The sequence below is a fragment of the Euprymna scolopes genome, chromosome 33 (assembly GCF_053919585.1).
Source record: "Euprymna scolopes isolate OS-2025 chromosome 33, ASM5391958v1, whole genome shotgun sequence".
Taxonomy (NCBI): domain Eukaryota; kingdom Metazoa; phylum Mollusca; class Cephalopoda; order Sepiida; family Sepiolidae; genus Euprymna; species Euprymna scolopes.
In genome coordinates this window covers 6,069,149-6,078,200 of record NC_136514.1, presented here as the reverse complement: position 1 = coordinate 6,078,200, position 9,052 = coordinate 6,069,149, and the positions used below count along the sequence as shown (strand labels likewise).

At 36.4% G+C, this 9,052-nt stretch overlaps 1 long non-coding RNA gene across 1 annotated transcript; it reads left to right on the top strand.

Annotated features, from left to right (window-relative positions):
- The first annotated feature begins 2,009 nt into the window (after positions 1-2,009).
- LOC145258124 (uncharacterized) lies at positions 2,010-7,310 on the top strand. The gene is made up of 2 exons (XR_013864051.1): positions 2,010-6,306; positions 6,650-7,310. It is a non-coding gene; the product is annotated as an uncharacterized LOC145258124 (long non-coding RNA).
- The last annotated feature ends 1,742 nt before the right edge of the window (positions 7,311-9,052 follow it).

Genomic DNA, 9,052 nt, shown 5'->3' with positions numbered 1-9,052 from the left:
CATAATACTCGCATGCACACGTCTCAGTTTCTGTATGAATTAAAATATAATTTTTATGTGTATTTTGTGACCGGGGGGGGGGGGGCTGCTAAATTGGGCAACATCTCGAAAAGAATTTTTTTTAAAAAGTTTTATTTATTTTACTTTTTAGGCGAGAGGCAGAGTGAGATGAGGATTGGGATATGCCTCCCCATCCTTAAATGACATTTTGATATCTTAGTGCAGTTGAATCGTCGATGCCGTTGAGGGTAATCCTGAAAAGACAAACGGATATCTAGAAATGTAAATGAAGGGGGGAACTTCATTCAACTCACAGTCCCACGACGTCGTCGCCGTCGTGGCCGTCGACGTCGCTACCACTTCCCCCTACACAACACGTTCTTACATGGAAGAAGGGCGTGTCACAAATATATCCATTTACAAAACAAAACAAAACAAAAAATAAAAAACAAAACAAAACAAAAAAAATAAAAAACAAAACAAAAAAAACTGATACAACTTACTTGATTTAGGTTGTTATTTCTTATTTTTAACAAATCTGAACGTTAAATCACTGTGGCTCTTTTGTCATCAAATTTTCTCTTGAAGTAAAAAAACAAAAAACAAAAACAACAACAAAAAAAACAAACATAAAAAAACAAACAAAGAACAACAACAAAAACAAACACACAAAAACAAAAACAAACTTTGACGATTTCCTCAACTAAGGGAGGAATTTTTATCCTGGGTCCCCAATATCTATATAGATCAGACCATTCCTGTAATGATCCGGTCTCTACTGATTTTGCGGTGGGAGTTTAGATCTGTGCAGTTCTAGGGGGCTCACCCTCTCCAGATTTGCCTTCTCTGTTCTTGAGAAGGGGTTAGTTTATTGCTAATCGCCTGAGGCGCCCTCACCGGAGAATGCTGACGAGGCTGCCCAGGCACTTTTTGCAAATCAGAGTGCCCCTCCTCTGGGAGGGAAGCTGACTTCTCAATCCCATTTTCTGACCATGGTGTTTAAGTTCTTGTGAAATAAACACCAATCAAGGGATAAACGTGGATTTAGTCCGAAATAAAAATAAAACCTCTAAACAACAATCAAGGGAGAAATTTTATAGTGATAAGCAGAGTCAATTTTTGACACCAGTTTGTGTTGGGGAAGGGGGGAGCGTGAGAACTGCATCATCATTCCATCGCATCATCATCATCATCATTGGGAAAGTGACAACGGCTAAGTGGTTAACGACGCGGACTGACAACATGACTAATCTTCATGTGGCCCTTCATGTGGCCCTTTATGTGAGTAACCAATGTCTCTCAAGAAAGAATTCTAACTAGAAAGTTATTTGTTGGCATTCGGCTTCCCCAATATCTTTCTTTTCTAGTTAGAATTCTAAGTTTGAACCTGCAGAAACACTTTCACTCATGGACATTGGTAACCTTCATGTAATTCCTCCTGTAAGTATGTGATATTCTTAACAGAAAGATATGGGGGAAACGCATGCCAACAAAATCATCATGAATGATCCTCCTCCTCCTCCTCCTCCTCCTCCTCCTCCCTCCCTCCCTATTCTCCTCCTCCTCCTCCTCCTCCTCCTCCTCAACAACAACAACAACAACAACAACATCATCATCATCATCATCATCATCATCATCATCATCATCATCATCAGTTTAATATCCGTTTTACATGCTGACATGTGTTGGACGGCTTTAAGAAGTTAACTTCCCACCTAACCTATCTCTGCCAGGTCATTTTTTTTTCTTTACAAGGATGTCACCACTTATCAAGGCCCGAAGGTCACTAAGGAATAAGGGTTAATGAACATAAGGTGGTAATTTAGTATTCGTTAATGGTGTAAATTGGGTTAGGGTTAGATTATTTAAGAGGACGACTAAACAAGTGGTTGATGGGCAGAAATCAGAAGCTCACAGTATTAATCATTGATGTAGATCAGGAAAAGAGTTGGGCCCAGGATGGACCCAACTCTTTTCCTGATCTACATCAATGATCTTCCAAATCACACCCTAAGATCATTCGTAGACATTTATGCTGACAACACTACCATCTATCGAAGCACACCAAAGGCCGTAAATGACCAAGTTCTCTCTGATTTGCTCTCCTTTGATCTTGAACACGTGGTACAATGGGCAAAGAGGTGGCTGGTTACTTTTAATGCATCTAAAACCATGCTTCTAGCTTTATATCATTAATGCTCTGATCCCCATCTGGCATCAACTGAAATGAATGGCTCTCGTCTTGGGAAGTCTCTAGTTTTGAAAGTTTTTGGGCTTGACGTTTACTCTTGATCTGAAATAGAACACATACATCAAATCTGTTGCAAAAGTTGCTGGAAGAATGGTGGGATCCTTGCTCCAGCAGGTATCTCACTGCTGATGCTGTTCTCTACCTATATAAGAGCCAGTTATGTCCAAGGATGGAGTACTGTTGCCAGATCTGGGTAGGAGCTGCTGTGGCACTATTTCCTTGTGCCACTGTTTCTAACACACTCTGCAGCCTGGACGGGTGGTAAATTGTCCATGAGCGTAGAGATACAAAGAAACCCCTTCCCATAATCCCCTTGCTATCTTTCTCTCTCTTTCCTGCACGACCACCATGATGTGAGGACGCATAGACTGTCTCTCCGTAAATGAGGGGGGGCCACCCCCTCCCTCAACACTAGTTAGGGTAGGTTAGTTAGCTTTGAAAAGCCTATTGTAAAAATTAATTGTAAATTGTTTTTTTTTGTAATATATATTGTATCTCTAATGTAAAATAAAATAGTTAGTTATACCTTTGTATATTACAATTGTGTCGCGTGTCATTTTTCTTGTCTGCCATGAATGCCTTCATAAATGTCTGAAGTCGAAAGGCGGCCCTGAGGACAAAGAGATGAAGATTCCCACCAGAATGCCACCAGGGTGAAGAGATCATCTTGAGAAAAGAAAGGAGCCACGCCCAGATCCAACATCTCAGGTATGATTTTCTTCTTGTTACTCAGACCCTAATGACTGGCCCGTCTTCATGTCTTCATGAGACCGCTTTAAGACATTTACTATAACACGTCTGTCGGTCACACCTCGGTGACCGGCTGATTGTGGTATAAATGGTTGCCTTAAGACGCAGGATTGACCCTGGTTAATTACCAGACGGATCTCGTCGCATCTGTGTCGCAGTATAAATGATGCACTATGACCAAGACATATTGTTTCCCAGCATGGAAATAATTTCGACTCTTAAACCCACGGCACAACCAAAAATAACGACCACTAGACGAATCGAATAAAAAAAAAATGGTCCACGGTCTTAAAAAAACGGAAAAAAAACTATTATTTCTGGCAAAATTAAAAAAAAAAAATGGCAGACCAGTACACACGCGCACAAAAAAAAAAAAAAAAAAAAAAACGCACTCAAAAAGGAAAATTCAGAACCTGAACAAAAAATTGTCTTGCACCTACAAAAAAAAAAAAAACAGTTTACAAAAGATCGATAAAAAAAAAAAGAGTATTGAAAGTAACCCTTCGAAAAAAAAGTAAGAAATGTGTCCCACAAAAAAAAAAAAAAAAAAAAAAAAAAACAGAGACGAGAAAAAAGTGTCTCTAGAATATGCAATATCTCTTTCTCTCTCACGCTTTCTCTCCTTCTGTCTCTCTCAAGATATATATCTATATGTGTGTATATCTATGCATCTTGTTATTACATGAAAGAAAAAGAAAAAAATACTTCAAACACGAAGCTCGAAAAATAAATTTAAAAAAGAAAAAAAAAGGAAAGAAAATAAAGGATACTTAACATTTTTTATCTGATCTTTATTTCAGGTTTATAAAAATATAGGACTTTTTAAAAAAATTCTTTTGACTTTGCAAGTGTTAGATTCAGATTTGAAAAAAATAGAACTTTTACATTACATTTTATTCCATGAACAGTTGATGTGTTTTTTTTTTCGGGTTAGATTAGCAGTTAATGCCGAAACATATGTGGTTTTTTGATTTGATTATGTTTTTTTTTATTAATTTTGATTTGTCTGTTTAAAAAAAGGAAAGAAAAAATGGATTGCTACAAATTTGGATTACATAATGTGAACGTTTTTTTTGTGTGAGAATGCCTTTTACAAAATTGTTCAAAATAAGATTGTTTTTCTATTTAGTTATTTGTTTTAAACTCGTAGAAATGTTTAATGTCTACCTGTCACTTATTTGTTTAAAACAATGGCCGCACATAGGAAAGAAGCGAAGATGACCTCGTCATGGTGTTTGTGAGGGTGTTGAGGGATGGGTAGGGGGAACAATGCGACCTGCCTCTGTTTCCCTTCCTCTCTTTCTCCACCTCGTGTTGTCTACCATTCTTTCACCCTCTGCAAGCTTTTTTGGGGACGAGAGAGTGACTTTTAAGGTCGAAGATTTTTTTTGTTATTACGTAATGATATCATGAGGGTGGTAGGGTGTGTAGTGGCATCGCTCTGCCTCTATCCCCTTCTTTTCCCCCTCATTCTCTTTCTCTACTCTTGCGTTTTAATGAGTGTATAGCTAAACCCCCATGGCTGATTGCAGGAGGGCATATAATAACGAATTAACTTGGAGTTTTTTTTAATTTTTCTACCAAGTTTAAAGAACAAAATTATTTATGCTTCGTTAAATTACATTAAATGATGTCTTCAATTGTTTTTTATTAAAAATAAAAAGAGAGCCAATTATTCAAACAGAACTTGAAGTACTTTTTTGAAATCTTCGAGTGTTTGGAAAAGCCAACTGTTACATGATTACGTTAATTTTTTGAGAGTTCTCTGAAATGTTCATAGCTTTTTTAAAGAAAAATTACGCTATTACATTTCGAATATTCTCTGAATTTTTAATAATTTCTAAGGAAATATTGTTTGACTAACGAAAGAAATTTTCCTCAATTCTAGATTATTTTTAAGGAAGAATTATTCGAGCGAATTCTTTAATTGAAGGTTTATTTGAAATTGGACCGTATGATAGGGGTCTCTGAAATATTGACTGAGGAGTATATACATAACATTGAATTAATTCTTAAGAAAAAAAAAAGATTTCCTCAGTCTAGAAAGATCTCTCTTTAATTGAAATTTTAATTTTTTCGAGCTTTTAACTATACAGAACTGGTCGTTAACTAATGTGACTCCCAGGTGTGGCGGGAGTTTATTAATTCGAAATAATCCTTGTGAGTGAGTTTAGGAAAAGAATTGCTTTTAAATGATAAAATAATTACTTTGGAAAATAAAGTTAATTAACGTGAAATGTTTCTGAATTCGAAATGACCTTGATAATGACCTATAAGAAGAAATGATTTTTAAGAATCAATTAAATAACTTTAAATGTACACTGAATTTTAAAAATAATAATTACGAAATGAAAAATTTGGGATGTTTCTGAATCTCATTGTGAAGGGTGAATTGATTCAAAATGAATTGTCTATGATCTTTTCGGAAGATTAATTTTAATAATGAACCAAATGTTTGGAATAATTTTTGAATTGTATTACGAAAAATGGGTCTATTCGAAGTTTATGACCTTTTGAGAAGATTGGTTTTTATAATAATAAATGAATTACTTTGGAAAGAAGTTAACTAACATAAATTGATTTTAACGATGAACCAAAATACTTGAAATAATTTTTAAATTTTGGAATTAAATTTTAATGATCTTTTGTAGATCAAGTTTTGAAAAAAAATACACATACTTTTTAAATGTACCCTGAAATTTGGGAAAAAGTTAATTATGAATGTAATAACTGAAATGCGTTTGCATTGTGTAAACAAATTCTAATTGTGACCGAGGTGCTCTGAAATGATTTTTTAAAAGTGTTTTCTTTTTAAGAAAAAAAAATTGTTAACACCCTATTTCATTGATTTAATGTATACCAGGTTTCTGAATTGTTTATTTTTGGAATTTTTTTCCCCCTAATTGAGTATTCTAACTCATGAAGGCTGAGTGCCCTTCTTAATTAATTCTTTATATAATTAATAAATATTCCGTGGTGGATAGTTTTTATTGGTCGCTCGGCGGCAGACTCCTTGCTCTAACAGAATTAATTGGATTAGAACCTCTGAAGACCAAGGTTTTACTAAATCCATATAGGTCGGCGTGATGAGGTCACGTAACCCCGACTTATCTAAAATACATTATACTGGTTGCTGAAGAGAGCGTAAGTCCAGTAACTGAAGTAATAACTTGGAATACATATAGGTCGGCGTGATGAGGTCACGTAACTCCGACTTGGTTAAAATACATTATACTGGTTGCTGAAGGGAGCGTAAATCCAGTTACGAAAATAATGTTATGCAGACTAAATTAAAAAACGTATAGGTCGGCGTGATAAACTCACGTAGAATCCGGCTTAGTGAAATACGTATAGGTCGGCGTGATAAATTCACGTAGAATCCGGCTTAGTGAAATACGTATAAGTCGGCGTGATAAACTCACGTAGAATCCGGCTTAGTGAAATACGTATAGGTCGGCGTGATAAACTCACGTAGAATCCGGCTTAGTCAAATACGTATAGGTCGGCGTGATAAACTCACGTAGAATCCGGCTTAGTGAAATACGTATAGGTCGGCGTGATAAACTCACGTACAATCCGGCTTAGTGAAATACGTATAGGTCGGCGTGATAAACTCACGTAGAATCCGGCTTAGTCAAATACGTATAGGTCGGCGTGATGAACTCACGTAAAATCCGGCTTTGTTAAAAAATATTATAATGGTTGCTTAAGAAAGTGTAAATCCAGTAACTGAAATCATGAGGTCATTGCCTCGATGGAGGGCGAGGATGATTACCCTCTCTGGTATTTGAAGCAGTATACCAGTCTACCAGGAGCCTGGTGGAAAAAAATAACTTGCTTCACTGAGTTCCTGATGGAACGTAGAGCATGGGGACATTGATTGCTGACGGCCGGTTGACGCACCATTCACGGAAAATTAGGGACTTCTGAAATTTATGAATGCTCATAAATTTCGGATAGCATAGGGAGGGATGTGGCACTATTTCCTTGTGCCACTGTTTCTAACACACTCTGCAGCCTGGACGGGTGGTAAATTGTCCATGAGCGTAGAGATACAAAGAAACCCCTTCCCATAATCCCCTTGCTATCTTTCTCTCTCTTTCCTGCACGACCACCATGATGTGAGGACGCATAGACTGTCTCTCCGTAAATGAGGGGGGGCCACCCCCTCCCTCAACACTAGTTAGGGTAGGTTAGTTAGCTTTGAAAAGCCTATTGTAAAAATTAATTGTAAATTGTTTTTTTTTGTAATATATATTGTATCTCTAATGTAAAATAAAATAGTTAGTTATACCTTTGTATATTACAATTGTGTCGCGTGTCATTTTTCTTGTCTGCCATGAATGCCTTCATAAATGTCTGAAGTCGAAAGGCGGCCCTGAGGACAAAGAGATGAAGATTCCCACCAGAATGCCACCAGGGTGAAGAGATCATCTTGAGAAAAGAAAGGAGCCACGCCCAGATCCAACATCTCAGGTATGATTTTCTTCTTGTTACTCAGACCCTAATGACTGGCCCATCTTCATGTCTTCATGGGACCGCTTTAAGACATTTACTATAACACGTCTGTCGGTCACACCCCAGTGACCGGCTGATAGTGGTATACTGCTAAAAGCAGCTTATTCTTCCTTGACAGAGTTCAAAATAGACTTTGTAATCTAGTGGGGGATGCCCTTTCTCTTTCCTGCAACCTCTTTCCCACAGAAGAGACGTTGTGAGCCTGTTTCTGCTTTATCGTTATTTCCATGGCAACTGCTTGTTTGAGCTTCAATCTATGCCCACCCCCGTTCTGACTTTCCTGAAAAACACTTTTCTAACTGAAACAGCTATCAATAATTTCCCTCACTCTTTATCTGTGCCTTAACATAGAACAGCACGCCTGTGGGACTCTCTTCCATTTGCCTGCTTTCCAACTGACTACAATTTGAACATCTTAAAATCCAAATTCTTGTTGAACCGTTAAGTAATCCAATTTACCAAATTTCTACTACTAACGATTACGATATTATCCCATTGGCTACTGTACACTAATTAACCCTTATCCTCGAGTGGCCTCCGGGCCTTGATAAGTGGTGACTCCTATAAAAAATATGTATATGTAAAAAAAACACAAAGCAATGGAAAAATGCTGCCTAAATCTACTAATATATATATATATATATATATATATATATATATATATATATAACACTTTGTCTCGGCAGCCGTGTTAAAAGCAGTATCTTATTTTTCTTTTAATAATATTATTGGAATTTTTTCCCTTTTTCCTTGTACATATTTGTGAATTATTCCACGGATTTTGGCCTTTTGGATTATTTTGGATCATCTTCTAATTACGCGATTTCCTTGGATTTTACTTGTGTGAATAGAAATTTAATTAACTTTCTTGGATTTATTTTTTGGATTTTACCGTCATTGGATACTTTACCTTTCACCAGACTATCCATTCACGTGTAATCACCTTTTTCTTCACCATATTCCCTCTGCTTCACTTTTTGTTATCAAATAAGATCTTTGACTTACTTGTTGTTTCATACAATACTTTTGTATGCAAAATCAGATCCCATATTCCTACCCTCTGATGAGAAGGAAAGTATTTCTTCGAAACTCCGTGGATTAAGGACTATCCACTTATTAAGGGTTTACAGGGATTTTGAATTGAGCAGATATACGCCGATAACCAATTCCATTCTTGTGCTCAGCAATAATCTTATCACGGACGACTTGAGTTCTTTACGTTTACTCATCCTGAGAACCTTCATACGTGATGGCTTACTGGTGACTAACGTGTTCCAATACTTTCCAACGACGTAGAGTATGGTCTACAACAATCGAGAAACTTCTAAAACGTATAATAGTGTCGGCAAATTAAAATGCAAATAACAATTTCCAGCATTATTTATAAAAAATAATAAAATATAATTTAAAACAATGTGTCCAGTACTTTTTTCCGGCTATTCTCGTTTTTATTATATAATTTTTGTTATGCATTAAAAGGTTCCAATTTCTAAAGTTATTTGTTATTGTTAAATTAGTAACTATTTCTTGTTA